At 27.3% G+C, this 15,220-nt stretch overlaps 1 pseudogene; it reads left to right on the top strand.

Moving 5' to 3' along the window:
* The first annotated feature begins 6,885 nt into the window (after window positions 1-6,885).
* On the top strand, window positions 6,886-7,614 carry LOC107019623 (annotated as a pseudogene).
* The last annotated feature ends 7,606 nt before the right edge of the window (window positions 7,615-15,220 follow it).

The following is a 15,220-nucleotide window of genomic DNA, read 5'->3' as shown; positions in this document are numbered from 1 at the left end:
TATATATATATATATATAGAGAGAGAGAGAGAGAGAGAGAGAGGGGGAGAGAGAGAGAGAGAGCATAAGATGGTTTCCTGAAAATAGAGAAACGAAAGATATGTCTTGCAAATATTTAGGGGGTAGAAATTTGTGGGCTATTTGGTACGATCTTAGCGATAGATATGATGTGTTTTAGTGAGGTATCCAACGGACTTTCATGGTGTGGTAGTACTTGAGCTATGTGCAAAAAAATACTTCGATTGTAAAATGAGAATACTAAACTTGTGGAGTTGCCAGTTGTATAATATGGTAAGATAATAAGATTTGGTGTTGCATTTACATAACAGAAACCTACTACTTTGTTACTACGGACACTTCGATTAAACATTATTTTAAGGAAGATTTTAGTGGTGGATATTTGATAGGATCTTAGAGAATTTAGGTTGTAAAGTGTGTCTTGAGGATTCAAAATGAGGGATCATGATTTTATCATAAGTTTCAAAGGAGTGGATTGATACTGGAATCATAAGCTTAGGGATAAAGAAAGTCCAGTCAGTCGACTTGGGTGAACACAATTAAAGATTTTAGTAAGAAAGTATGTATAAAATTGGGTTAGTCGCTCAAATTTGATTGGTATAACTGAGTTTTAGGTGTGATGTTAATGAAAAAGTTGACTTTGCTATGAAGGGAAGAGCTAACTGGACATGAGGATAATAAGAGTTAGTGATGGATTATGATTAAGATGCAACTATATAATAATGATTAATGGTTAGACGAATTTTGTATAGTAATAACGAGTAACGAGTATCAAAATATCACTATTTTCTACTATCTGGTGAGTAACATGATTGTATAGAAAGTTTTAGGAGATGTTGAGACACCGCTCGAATAGAATTTAAAGGGGGTTAAGTGGTGGGTGACACTCACAACTCGATTTGGGTCGTCAACGAGTAAAACCTAAGAACATAAAATTTATATAAATATGGATATACTTTTGTATGAATATATATATATATATATATANAACTAACTCATTAGATTTGTAGTTTTCCTCTACTTTTTGTTCTAATGGAGAGATTTGTACATATTCTTAATTTATATCTCCATTTATATAAGTTGATCATTCAACATAATTTGATGAATTTGATAAGATGATTTATCGGAAATGAAGTTAGGTAACAGATGAAAACTAAAAGTTATTCATTCTGGAGGTGCAAACTAGTATGAATTTAATTGAATAATGATATGATCGGAAGGAATAATTGAAAACAAACCTGCATAAATAAACAAACATGATTACAATGTATGATGAAATAAAAAGCTATAAAACTTTGATCCTATATATACTTAAAGATATAGAAATTGTTGACATAAAAAAAATTATATGGGAAAAATATTTAATCATGATATAGAAGATATATTAAATAAGGAATGGTATGAAATAGATTTACAAGAATTAGATATAGAAAGAATAGATATATACGATTTAGAAATAAATTCAGATTAAAATGAAATATGACTATTTAGAATATTGGATAGGAACTATGGAAAATATAAGATTATTAAATCAATTAATGCAAGAAAATTTATACATGTACCAAAGAACCCAAGATATGTTATACATATAATATATAATAAATAATATTAAAGAAATATTTAGATTAGAATAATTATCAAAAGAACTTTATGATAAAATATATATCTTACTCTATGATGAATTCGCACCCCCCAACAATGGTATCAGAGCCATGAAAGATGAAAAGATGTATAGCATCAACAGAAAAATAAAAAAAAAAAGAAGAAAATTAAACAAATTATACCCAAAATATATACAACTTAATATTACAAAAACTAATAATAAAGAATTAGAAGAAATGATAGATATTATTTTCAAATTAGAACATAAATTATTAAATATTTAAAAATACGATGAATAACGAATATAAACAAGAACTTAATAAAATAATTATGGCAAAAAGAAAAGAATTAAGATATAGACTAAATAGTAATATATTTGCAGGAATTTGTGAAAAATCTATAATAGCACAAAGAAATACTATTTTATATCTAGAAATACAAATAAATAATCTAGAATATCAACTACAACATAATTTATAAATGGATAATGAAGAATATGCAATAGACGAAAAAATATTTGAAAACTATGAAGGATTAAAAATAAGGATTATATTTTCTAATCTAGGAAGAAGATATAAGAAAATAGGTCACAATTTAAGTTTAATGTTAGAAAAAGAAACGGTAAAATTAGAAGATAATTTAACTGCTATGGTGAGGATAGCAAAAGAAAATGAAGAAATAGATAGAAAATGGAAATTGAAAAAATAAAACATCAAGCCAAGAAAGAAGTACAACAAATAGAAGAAGTAAATAGAAAAAGAATTAGCAATGTTGAAAGAAATGTATGAAATAAAACAAAAAGAAAAAGAACAGAAAAGAAACTTAGCAAATGAGATAAACAAATTTAAAGAAAGATTGCAATTAGAAGATAAATCAGAAGAAAGTAATCAAGATAATCTAACCAATCTGCCAGAAGTAAGAATTGATGATATCAACGATGATTTAGAAGAACAACACTCAGAGATAAGTGAAACATATATAGAACTTTTAGACAATATAGATAATACAAAAAATGTAGAGATAAATACGGGAGATATAGACATGAATGAAAAACCTAGTACATCAGGAGTAAAAATTCCAAAATACTTAAATCCAACATATTATAATGTAAGTTATGAAAAATATGATAAAGAAAAAATTTTATGGGATAAAAGATTAAATAAATGGACACCTAGACCAACAATTGAACAACACAATTTTTTAGATTTAGACTGTGTAGCAGATATAAATAAAACAATTCAATTATGGATGGGATATATATCAAAACAACTAATAGATAGCAAAATAGGAATGACAGAAACACAAGGATATATAGAAAGAACACTTATAGGAACAGTAAAATTATGGTTACAAAATTTAACGGAAGAAAGTATAAAGACTTTAAGAAATAATAAAAAATTTAATGGAGAAATAGCTACAACATCTATGGAAATATTAAATAAATATGAAATAGCTATAAGAAATGAATTTAGTAGTATGACAACAGAAGTAGAAGAACAAAATAAAGTTAAGGTTATAAATAGAAATTTAATGGCAAAATTGACAATATGTAATATGTGTTATATAGATGAATATACATGTGCATTTAGAGAATATTATTATAAAGGAACATATAACCTGGAAGAAAGTAAGGAAATAAGAAAATTATATTTTACAAAATTACCAGAACCTTTTAGTTCAAAAATAATAGAAAGTTGAAATGAATCAGAATTAACAGATACTTTAGGAGCTAGAATGAAATTCTTACAATGATGGTTTACAGAACTATGTGAAAAACATAAAGAAAATGTAAAAATGGAAAAAGTATTAGTAAAAAACTTAGCATGTTGTAAAAATAAAATAGCACCTCAATTTGGTTGTACACATAGATATTATAAAAAGAAGTATAATAGAAATAAAAATTATAAAAAATATAGATCAACATATAAATATAAAAAACCAAGAAAGAAATATTATGTAAAAAATTACAAAACTAAAAGACCATTTAGACCAAAAAGAAAATTGACGAAATGTACTTGCTATAATTGTGGAAAATTAGGACATATAGCTAAAGATTGTAAATTACCTAAAAATCCAAAGAGGAAACAAATATCAGAAATAATTATGGAAAATGAAAAATATACACAAATAGAATATGTCGATTATGATTTAGAACGTGAAGATAGTATATATGAAATATCAGAAAAATGAAATAGATGATGACATAAAATTAGAATCAGATAATGAATTTTATAATATAAATGACTGAAGCAGATATACAAATAATAAATAAAGAAGAATGTCAAGATGAAGAAACTTTAGAACAAAAAATAATATTTGATAATAGTATATTGAACAAATAAAAGGAAAAGAATTAGATCTAAGTGTAAAAAAAATATTAGAAGTACCAAAAATAAAAATTGGTTTAAATGACAAAAAGAAGAATATTATGTAGTAAGTCAAAGAGAACATATCATAGATTGTAAGTATACCAAAGGAAAAGCTAAAATACCAATAATAAATAAGAGAATAATTAATAAATAAATACAAGAAATAAATGCAAAAAACTCAATTAAATATGTACATTTAGGAGGAACTGAAATATTAATAAAAGCATGTTTTAGAGAAGGAATAGATACACCTATAGAAATATATTTAGCAGATGATAGAATTATACAACCTATATAAAAAAGTATAATAAGTGCAGTAAAAGGTAATTTAATATACCAAAAATTTAAATTTATAATAAGTGTTAATTACTCAGTAGCAATTAATGACAGAAATATAGATAAATCATTAGTGTTATATTGGAAAATGTCAGGAATAGAACTAGCACCTGGAAGTAAAATATTTATAGCCAGATGTAAGAATTTATATGTTTTAACAACAAAACATAAAATAACAGCAAAAAATAAAATAAATAAAATAAAAATAGAAAACCCCTTTGAATAAATAGTTACGGTTATAGATAATAATGACTATAGTTATAACGAAATTGATATAGAAGAAGATTTAGAGATAGTACAAGAAAGACTGAGCACATCAAAAAGAATAAATAATAATGATATACCACAAACATCATAAAAAATGAGTACTTCAAATAGTTCCAAAAGAATAAATATAATTTCACAAAAATTAATAGAAGAAGAAATAAAACCACACCATTATTATATAACAGGAATAATGGAGCAAAGAAAATATTTAATACTAATAAATACAGGAGAAGAAGAAAGTTATATTACAAGAGAGTTAGTTATGGAAGAAAAAATAATTACTACGGAATACTCATGTCCAGAATTACCAAAAGTATCAATAAATATTGAAGAAACAACTAAACAAGAAATAATAATTGGAGGTATACCAATGATGATAAAATTTAAAATATATCAAGGAAATGAAAATATAACGTTAGGAATAAAATGGCTAGAACAAGTAAAACCATATAATATAGAGGATAAACAACTAACGATAAATTATCAAAATAAAAAAGTCATAATAAAAAGGACTTTAATATAAAAAATATATATGAAAATATATATACTCGCGAAGATAATAATAGAAGGATATTATAACGGATATTATACACCAATGATAGATACAGGAGCAGAGGCTAATATATGTAAATACAATTGTTTACCAGAAGAAAAATGGAAAAAGTTAAAAACACCAATAGTAATAACAGGATTTAATAATGAAGGAAGTATGATTACATACAAGGCAAAAAATATAAAAATACAAATATGGGATAAAATATTAACTGTAGACGAAATATATAATTTTGAATTAACAACAAAAGATATGTTATTAGGAATGCCATTTTTAGAAAAATTATATCCAACATATAATAACAAAAACACACTGGTGGTTCACAACAACATGTAAACAAAAGATAGGAGCAAGAAGAGTAGGTAACAAAAGAAGAAAAACAACAGAATGGATTAAAGGCAGTGAAAAAATTACACAAAAATTAGAAAATATAAAAGAAGAAGACCCTAGAATAGAATTAATTATATTTTCCTTAGATAAAGTAAAAATAATCCAAGAAAAATTAGAATTATTGTATCACGAAGATCCTTTTAAAGGATGGGAAAAACATAAAACAGAAGTTAAAATGGAACTGATTGATGAAAATAACATAATAACACAAAAACCATTAAAATATAATTTTAATGATTTAAATGAATTTAAAATACATATAAGTGAATTACTAAAAGATGGATATATACAAGAAAGTAATAGTAAACATACAAGTCCGGCATTTATTTTTAGTAAATATAGTGAACAAAAAAGAGGAAAAAGTAGAATGGTAATTGATTATAGAAATTTAAATGCAAAAACTAAAACATATAATTATCCAATACCAAATAAAATATTAAAGATAAGACAAATACAAGGATATAATTACTTTAGTAAATTTGATTGTAAATCAGGATTTTATCATTTAAAGTTAGAAGAAGAATCTAAAAAACATACACCATTCACAGTACCACAAGGATTTTATGAATGGAATGTATTACCATTTGGATATAAAAATGCACCAGGTAGATTTCAACATTTTATGGATAACTATTTTAAACAACTCGAAAATTGTGTGTATATATTGATGATATATTATTATATTCTAAAACACAAGATGAACACATAAGATTATTAGAAAAATTTATACGTATAATACAACAGTCAGTAATAAGTTTAAGTAAAAAAAAAGCAGAAATAATGAAAAAACAAATAGAATTCCTAGGAATACAAATAGATAAAAATGGAATAAAAATGCAAACGCATATAGTACAAAAAATAATAACCTCGAATGAATAATTAGATACAAAAAAGAAAATACAATCCTTTTTAGGATTAGTTAACCAAGTAAGAGAATATATACCAAAATTAGCAGAAAATTTAAAACCATTACAACAAAAACTAAAGAAAGATGTAGAATATCCTTTTGATAATAGAGATCAAACACAAATACAAAATATAAAATTATTATGTGAAACATTACCAAAATTATATTTTCCGGATGAAGATTAAAAATTTATTTATATAGTAGAAACTGATGCAAGTGAAAAAAGTTATGGAGGAGTATTAAAATATAAATATAATGACAATAATATAGAATATCACTGTAGATATTATTCAGGCACATATACAAATACGGAAATAAAATGGGAAATAAATAGGAAAGATTTATTTTCAGTATATAATGTTTATTAGCATTGAAGCCATATATTGTATATAACAAATTTATTGTAAGAACATATAATACACAAGTAAAATGATGGTTAACCAGAAAAATACAAGATTCAGTAACAACAAAAGAAATTAGAAGATTGATATTAAATATATTAAACTTTACATTTACAATTGAAGTGATAAAGACTAATAAGAATGGTGTTGCAGACTACTTATCAAGACAAAACTACCCAGACTGAGAACAAAAACGAAGATACAATTGAAGAGCTACTCAAAGCCATTACTACACTTTGTACTAAAGTGGACAGTATGGACAATGAGATACAAAAGCTAAAGACTAATGAGGATAACCTGAAGTCTAAAGCTAATATAAGTCAGCAGCATGACTATAAAAATGCGGAGCTACGTCGATCGGAAGACGGTAAAATTCCAGAGATAAAAGGAGCTGATGGGAAACTCCCTAAAACCCATAATGTTTGTTTAAATACAGCTGCAGGTACAAGTAGAAAAGTTAGTGAAAAACCACGAAATACAAATTTAAACCAGTTATTTGCAAAACCATTTATTCAAAATACACCAAAACAAATACCCATAGAACCACAAACTTCTACCTATGCAGTGAGTATACAAAACTAAAGTGAAAAGAAAAGATACAATTATATTACACAAACCTTCATTGAAAATATATATAGAATCCAAACTTATTTAAATCTCAACCCTAGATCTAACCAAACCAAAGATCCAAGTCAAGACTATATAACTCAAAAATTACAAGGATACAATAGACTTATAGCACAACCAAAAACTAGTGCTAACCTAGTTTAAGACATGTTACAGTTATGGATTACTAAGTACAGTATATACATATGACGGAGAAGAACTCAATGGAATACCAGAGTTATACAAAGCATTTATTACATATAAAAGAGTTACAAAAGGAAACTTATTTTATATTAAGTTTTATACAGCACCAGCAGAAATATTATATGAGGAGGTAAAATCTCCAATTCAAGTTATTAAGATAGGATTAACAAAAGATATGATCATACCAGAAGATATTGGACATCAGAATGAAATACCAAAGATAGAAATACCATGTTTTTATGCCAATAAAAGAACAATTGGTATATCAACTATCATACAAGAATTAGCAAATAATTATTTGTTGACACCCAATTTTGATCGACCTTTGACTATTTTTAGGAATACTATTCGATTAAATACGTATTTTAAATTTTAGAATTTTTAGCCGACTTTGCTTGAAAATTATATATTTTAGTATGTTTTACTCTATAAAGTTATCGTAAATATTATTAAAATATTTTAAAATTATTAACGAATTTCAAATATTTCAAAATTTAAATGATTTTTAATTATATAAAATATTTTAATATATGTAGTATTTTAATTAAATTGTAATTTCTGTACTTTCCTTAAATTCTAGCCTATTCTATCATAATTTCTTTCAATTCTAGCCACTTCAATTAAATTTTATTTCAATCATAGTCTCTCTTTCATTTCAATTCTAGCCAATTTAATTGCAATTTTAGCTATTTCATATCCAACTAAATCTGACTTTTAAATGTCATCTTTTAATCTCATTCGTCCATTTAAATAAATAAATCCTAGATCGAATCCTAGCCCTTTAAATCAACGATTGTGATTAAATTCCCTTTTCTTCTTGATTTGAATACACTAAAAAATCAAAACCTAAAATGTTCAATTATTCTCCCTCCCCTTCCTTGGCAGCCGCCAGCCCCCTCCCTCTTTCTGCCCATTCTTTCCCGGCGACCGCCTCTTTCTCCCTCTTTCCCTTCTCCTTCTTAACTCCTCTTCTCTTCTCTCCCCTCCGCTTCCTCCACTGCTCCCTCTCTCCCCGCCTTCTCTTCTCCATCGTTGGCAACAAAAAAACAGCAATAAAAGAAGACCGGCGGACCGGCAGCAGCTCCGGCGGAGGAGAAGCAAGGCGAATTCGTGGCCAGCAGCAGTGAGGCAGTAGGGGCAGCAACTTCAACCGGCAGTAGCAGCTGGAGAACCAGCGCACCAACCAGCAAAAAACAACAGCCAGGCGATCAGCAGCAACTCTGACGTTTTCTGTCCCTCTCTTCTCTTTTCCGGTGAGCAGTAAGCAGCCACGCGGTGCAGCCGACCAGCAGCTCCGAACCAGTAAACAAGGCGAGTTCATACGGAGTTTTTGAAAGCTTTTAAGTTTTTCAAGAGACGGATCCGTTCGGGTACATTCTTTTCAGGTTATTATAGCATGTTTTAGAAATTTTACTCTTCTTTTTATTTGCACTTTGACTTTGATTTTTTTTTATTATATGGAAGTTCTATGCATGCTCAGTACATGTAAAATTCATTTTAGTCTTAGAATCGAAATGTTAGTTCAGATCACCAGATTTTGTCATGTGTCGATACTTTGTTGAATACAATCATTTGTCCTTCCTGCTTGTCTAGATTGAAGTAAATTTTTACTTTTCTTTTTATTTACGTGTTTATGGTTGGAAGTAACATTGGTGATTTATATTTTAATGTTGATTGGAATTGTATGTCAATGGGTCCATCATGATAAGTGGATTTAAATAATTATTTGTGTATGCTTAATTTGTCTTACTTAAGTTTTGACGATGTCACCTATAATAATTAATCTTGTGAGGTTTCTTGTTTACACTTAATCGTTTATCTCTCCATTATTCTTGCTTGATTGAGATTAATCAAATTTATTATTACTTCTCCCCTTAGTATAGTCTGCCCTTTAATATAGTTTATATGATTAATGGGTATTTCCTCACCCTAAATAGAGTGACTGATTTAGTTCTCCTCTTGCTAAGGAAATAAATCATCTGTGATTTCCTAAATAACTCTTTCCCTTTTTTGATTTATTCTTATTTTTGTCTTTGCTTAGCCTAAGTTTTGACAGGTTGCTGGCACTTCAAATTTAGTAAATTTTCAATTGCTTATTTGGTAAATGTAATGGATCTCTTATTGGATTTGCATTTAGTAATTGTGTTAATTTAGGTAAAAGAATTGTTTTGATTTTCTTACTCTCCGCTTGTTAAAGAAAAATAATATTAATTGATCCCTTTTTCCTTATTTGTAAAATTGACTGATTCTTACTTGTTTTTATATGGTAAAAAATAATTTAATAAATTTGATTTTTGTTCTTCTTTATTTAAGAAAAAAATAATATTATTCTTCCTAATTGTTTGTACTTGCTTATATTTGGTAATGATATTTTTAAATTTTGGCTGATTTGAATCTCCTTTTTTGAATAAGGAAGATAGTATATTTATTTCATTCCTTAATTTATTCTTTTCCTTATTTTGATTCCTCCTCTTTGCTATATAAATAAGACCCCCTCCCTTCATTATTTCATCAACTCATACACTCATTCACTCTCAATCACAAGTTCTCTCATCACTCTTCCTTCTCTCATTGCTCTCTTGCTACTCTAAAAATACATTAAGATTCCGGTAAACATTCAAGTGTTCTTCTTTGCTACTTTGCTATTTTGCTTTTGTTCGAGTAAAGGTTGGATCAACTTGTTTTTCATTGCTACCATTCCTAAACTACTTAACCGGTTAGTATTCGGAATTAGCATTTACATTATTTTTTGTATTCGTACATTTGTGTGAGCTCATTGTTCTATTCCTTTGTTATGTATAAGTTGTTAAACAATTGCATATGTCTCACCTTGACTAAATAAATGTGATTACTTGTGTAGTTATTTGATTGCTTTGACAGGTTTCAAACTTGAAGTTCAAGTTGAAGATTAGCCATGAAGAAAGATTTATTTGTTTATTTGAATCGATATTTTTTTTCTTATTTTATTTATTTGAATGTTGTAACATTTGTATAACTCTAAAGCTCATATATATAAATTTATTTGGGGGATCGTCTAGGGGAAGGGGATTTACATGCTACTTGTTCATTGTAATTTTTTTTTTAAAAAGTTAGAAATCATGCCTATAGGTTTATCTTTAACCTCCTAGAATTATTGTTTGTAGGTGTTATAATCTAACCAATTTTCAATTTGCTTGACGCTTTTGTTAATAAGTCTTAAAAAAAAATAACTACATGCCATTAGTTTTTGAATGTTAAAATCGAATTGTCATAATTTAGTAGGCGGATTAGGTGTTTTAAAAATGTTATAAATTTTTTAGCATTGTCTTGTCACGTAGAAACCATGCCTAAGGATTAAACTGTTCATATCATTTAGATTTACAAAATCATGCATATATGTGTTACTCCGTTTTTTTTTTTGAACACCTAGAAATCATGTCTATAGGCTTGTAAATAAACTTTTAGCATATCCATAATAAAAATAAAATTTGTTGTGCATGTTTGTGCCCTCTCCCTAAAATTAGTTTATATTATTTAATTAGTAATCTTATTTGTCCCCTTGAAAATTTCCGCATTTATGATGCAAAATGTTGTTTTCTTAAAATAATAGTGATAATAAATTAAAATCATTTCATGCATTGAACAAACTACTTGGCTTTTGAATATTTCATATCAAAATCTTTGCATTTAAAAAATTTACTACATTAATGTTCTATTTTTTTTCTCTTTTTCTTCTTACAAGGTTTTGCAATATTTTTTTTTTTTAAAAAAAGTCATTATTCAATCATCCTTTAAAACTTTGGATTGATTATGACCTTGTTTATTTTTTGAAATAAATTATAAGCACTATCTCCTAACCTATCGTTAGTGGGAAAGTCAAAGGAACTATGAGGTCTAGTTCCAATTTTTAAACCCGACGCGTCCCCGGAAGTACCACCTACCCATGGTTTTTTAAAAGGAATTATGTGTATTTATATATAAATATTCATGTGCCTATATGCAAACTATATCTTTTAAAATCATTTTCAAAAATATAAACTATTATTTTATAAAGACTGACCTCAAAATCAAAATTGTTTCTATGGTGGAGGAGCGCGATCAACAATATCGTGGCATCATCCCTATAAAGAAACAAACATTTTTTTAAAAATAAAAATTCCTATTCAAAACTTGATCAATTTTCAAAACTTTACTTTCGCAAATATTAATTGCTTAATATTTGCAATATTTGTTCAGCACATAGTCTCGTATGTAAATAAAAAATAAATTTGATTGTTTATTTATTGCTATCACCTAGCCTTGCATATCTAAATTAGTAAAAATAAGAAAATAGTCTTAATTGTTTTATGTCATCACTTAGCAAGTTTAAATACACTAATAAATGAAGTGACCTTAATTGCTACTTGTAACCCCCACATAGATTGCATGAGACACGGCCGGGACCCACATTTGTGGACCTCGAGGGATGCCAACACCTTCCCCTCGAGGTAATTTGAACTCTTACCCTGATCTCTGGCTCGTTGACCTTTGCTAGACTTAGTTAGGTTAGATAGGTGACCTAACGTGCCTTAATTCGTTAGGTGGCGACTCCAAACTCAAAATGCCAAAAGAGTTGTTAGGTCGTGCACAAAACCCGTTTTCTGCGAAAATGGGGCGCGACATTATTTAAATGGAAATGCCAGATGGAGCTATTACGCTAGAGATCAAGTTATGATATATTCAAACTCAAGGGAATTAAGAAGAGCAGATATGGATGAAGTTCAGCGTTGAATTTTATCATTACTAAAGCCAGAGGAACAACCTACAACACGAGCACTAAAGAAAGAATTTATTTCAGAAGACTTATTGATTAGATATTGTAAACTTATTGGACACAAATACCCAGATCACAGATGTTCCAAATGCAATGGAGAAGATAACGTTATACCAGATGTTGATTTGGAATAAAGATGAAAAGATAAAAATGCAAGATAAGATAAGGATGAAGAAAAAGTAGACTAAGAAAAATGACAAAAGAAGAAAAAGACATAAAGATAGAAACAAAAAAGATGGCAGACAAAGAGACAGAAATCTTTGAAAAAATGTAAAAATAAGAGATAAGATTCCTTTGTATTGTAAATAACTTTTGCTTTTTTGAAAGGCCAATATGTATAGCCGGCCATTTGTAAAGTTTTGTTTAAAAAGTCGTAAAGTATACAGTAGGCGCACTTATGTACAGGTTTAGGATTTAGTATATATAGATTGCCAATTTGTAAATGAAAGGCAGGAAATGCCAAACAAAAGTTTAAGTTAATAAAAACCCTTTCAAAAAACCTCTCTCAAGATATAAACTAAGTTAAAGAATGGAGAAATTCGAAATCAAGTCAGATATTATAGATAGCATGGAAAATCAAGAGACAAAGGTATATTGTTTAACAATTATGCAGAACTAATTTCATATATTCCTGAATATCATATATATGATTGATTAAATTTATGTTAGTTTATTATATACTAGAAATATTTGAATCATGAATTCTAGTTTGCTAGTAAACGGGAAACAGGGAGAAAATTGCAAGACTATGCCATCCCACAGTGAAAACCGGTAGGGAAGGGATGCCGTTAGGGGAGTACACAAGGTTGAGGCGCTGATAAGCAATAATTATCCGCTAAAGTACGATGCTAGTAGTGACCGGAAAACATGATAACGATACTCTAGTTTATAATAAACTAATATGAATTTAATTGAATTATGATATGATAGGAAGGAATAATTGAAAACAAACCTGCATAAATAAATAAACATGATTACAATGTATGATGAAATAAAAAGCTATAAAACTTTGATCTTATATATACTTAAAGATATAGAAATTGTTGACACAAAAAGAATTATATGGGAAAAAATATTTAATCATGATATAGAAGATATATTAAATCAAGAATGGTATGAAATAGATTTACAAGAATTAGATATAGAAAGAATAGATATATACGATTTAGAAATAAATTCAGATTAGAAATGAACTATGACTATTTAGAATATTGGATAGAAACTATGGAAAATATAAGATTATTAAAACAATTAATGCAAGAAAATTTATACATGTACCAAAGAACCCAAGATATGTTATACATAGAATATATAATAAATAATATCAATGAAATATTTAGATTAGAACAATTATCAAAAGAACTTTATGATAAAAAATATTTTATTCTATAAAATATATATCTTACTCTATGATGAATTCCGCATCCCCCAACAATGGTATCAGATTAGAACAATTATCAAAATAACTTTATGATAAAATATATTTTATTCTATAAAGTATATAACATACTCTATGATGAATTCCGCTCCCCCAACAATAAAACCTTAAACTATGAAAAATATTCTTTTCAACTTTCAAGTAACAACTTCAAGTAAAAATGGTTAGCAGAAAGTGAAAAGTTCTTCCCATTAAATAGTATATAATAATAATAATAACATAAATGAATAATAAAAATAATTAATTAATCAGATATTTTATATAATAGATAAAATAGTAATTTAACTTTGTACTTTGAAGCTTTCCATTTTTAAACATGTCTAATCCAGTTTATTGACCACAGATTTTAAAAAAATTACATAAATATTAGTAATAAGAAACATGTTTGATTCATAAATTATCTACTAAAGAAGAAGTGCAAATTTTCAAAGTAATATCTTAAATCCTACTTGACAAGATCTCTAAAAAGAAAAATATACTTCTCCAAAGAAATCCTTCTTACTTTGATTTCTAGTTGGATAAATTTTAGGAATCACATTGTTTTTAATATGACATTACAATGTAATTACAGTAATCCCCTAAAAAGTATCACAAATCGGATACATTAATATATAGCTTAGATACATTAAAGAGTATCTTAGATACATTTAACAGAAATTGGATAGATAATATGTAGCTCGAATACATTAAAAACTAGATTGGATACATAATATGTAGCTTGAATACATTGTAAAATAAATCATATATATAATATGTAACCCGAATACATTAAATACTGACTCGGATACATTAAAAATAAGGTATTTTTTTTAGAAACAGAAGAGAATATTGGAAATAAGGCAAACATAAGACGTGTATTTTCAATAATTTTTTCTTTCTAATTTCGCCTTTAATAAGAAAAGTTACTGGACTTGTTTCTTTTAGTATAATGTACAATCTCTTCTTTACCGATCGATTAGGTAAACCAACAATCAAGTAGAAAGGAGTAGAGAAATAGAAACACATATTTATACCACCTACCAATCAACTAAATGTAAAAATATTTCTAATGTCATGTGTACTTTTACACAGACAATGTAATTAATCTAAGGAAGTCTAAAATTAAAAAAATAAAGTGCAAAGAAAAAAGTTAAAGTGCAGTTGTTGGACCTACGTAAACACACACACTCACACTATCACGCCACGAGCCTACATCCTGAACGTGGCCGGCACCCAATGATCATTTCTGGCCTTGAGTTGACCCTTGTCATAGCTTATTCAACTCAGCAAAAGACTTAACTTAACTCAATATAAGTAAGGAACAGTCTCAATGGAAATACTTAAAATACAATAGTCTG

The sequence above is a fragment of the Solanum pennellii genome, chromosome 5 (assembly GCF_001406875.1).
Source record: "Solanum pennellii chromosome 5, SPENNV200".
NCBI classification, from domain to species: Eukaryota; Viridiplantae; Streptophyta; class Magnoliopsida; order Solanales; family Solanaceae; genus Solanum; species Solanum pennellii.
This window is presented reverse-complemented; position numbering and strand designations above follow the sequence as displayed.